Source organism: Octopus sinensis, linkage group LG29 (genome assembly GCF_006345805.1).
Source record: "Octopus sinensis linkage group LG29, ASM634580v1, whole genome shotgun sequence".
NCBI classification, from domain to species: domain Eukaryota; kingdom Metazoa; phylum Mollusca; class Cephalopoda; order Octopoda; family Octopodidae; genus Octopus; species Octopus sinensis.
This window is the reverse complement of record NC_043025.1, coordinates 12,028,612-12,030,082: the sequence shown is the minus strand read 5'-3', so window position 1 is coordinate 12,030,082 and position 1,471 is coordinate 12,028,612. Positions and strand designations below refer to the sequence as shown.

Sequence of the window (1,471 nt, the reverse complement as noted above, 5' to 3'; positions counted from 1 at the left end):
ATAACTGAAATTTTTTACTCGGTGTATGTGTATATGTATGTATGCATGTATGTGTGTATGTGTATGTATCTATGGTGTGTGTGTGTGTGTATGTATCTATGTATCTGTGTATATGTATGTATATTACTTCAAAAGTTCCCGCAAGCCCATATGTAAAAAAAAAAATTTTTTTTACGGAAATCGACGGAAAGGTCTACTAGAGACGAAAGATCGCCCTTATATACAATTAAATGAGAATGAGTGATTAACAAAAAAAAAAATGAAGTGGAGGACGCGGTTGACTAGAGAGATAGAGAGATAGAGAGATGGAGAGATAGAGAGATAGAGAGATGGAGAGAGAGAGAGATGGAGAGAGAGAGATAGAGATAGCGTATGTGTGTGTGTGTGGTGTGTGTGTGTGTAGGTGCGCGCGCTAAATTTGTTGTCGGTTGTCATTGACAACGGCCAGCTATGACTGGTGCGGCGTCCGTGACATTCATTTCAATCGGAGTTTGCTTGGATCATCTGACACACGTAAATCGGTGAGTGGCAACGATCTTTAATACTTTAAAACCCAGATCCAATCTGTTTTGTTTTCATCTTCAACATCTAGGCGCAGGAGTGGCTGTGTGGTAAGTAGCTTGCTAACCAACCACATGGTTCCGGGTTCAGTCCCACTGCGTGGCACCTTGGGCAAGTGTCTTCTGCTATAGCCCCGGGCCGACCAGTGCCTTGTGAGTGGATCTGGTAGACGGAAACTGAAAGAAGCCTGTCGTATATATATATATATATATATATATATATATATATATATATATATATTATATATATATATATAATATATATATATATATATATATATATGTGTGTGTGTGGTGTGTGTGTTTGTTCCCCTAGCATTGCTTGACAACCGATGCTGGTGTGTTTACGTCCCAGTCACTTAGCGGTTCGGCAAAAGAGACCGATAGAATAAGTACTGGGCTTACAAAAAGAATAAGTCCCGGGGTCGATATTCGGCTGCTATTTCTAGCACGTCCAGTGACCACTTAGCGGCTATATCGTTGCCTTGTTGCTGTCAATTATAGAATTTTCTCAATAAAGCCAAGAGAAAAAGATGTTTTATAAACACATTCTACCAGTATATGAAGTTTAAAAGTGTTTAGTTAGGTGGAAATTATTTTAAAAAACTGCCGGTCAAACGGAAAAGATCCCACATTTCTGCTGTTACCACATAGTTCCTTCTTCTCTCTCTCTCTGTCTCTTTCCCCCTGTGATGTGATTTTCTTTTCTTCTTTCTCTGTGTCTCTGCCCTTCCTCTCTCTCACTTTCCTATCTCTTTCTGAATCTCCCTCTCCTCTCTCTCTCCGAGTTTCTCCTCACCTCTCAGTCTCTCCTTTCTTTCTATACTCTTTTACTCTCTTTTACTTGTTTCAGTCATTTGACTGCGGCCATGCTGGAGCACCACCTTTAAGTTGAGCAACTCGACCCCGGG

General features: G+C 40.4%; 1 long non-coding RNA gene across 1 annotated transcript in view; it reads left to right on the top strand.

Annotated features, from left to right (window-relative positions):
• Nucleotides 1-393: 393 nt before the first annotated feature.
• Nucleotides 394-1,471, top strand: part of LOC118768434 — a 9,415-nt gene continuing 8,337 nt past the window's right edge. Inside the window, exon 1 of the long non-coding RNA XR_005004277.1 lies at nt 394-521. This is a non-coding gene — a long non-coding RNA (uncharacterized LOC118768434). The remainder of the gene's footprint in view (nt 522-1,471) is intronic.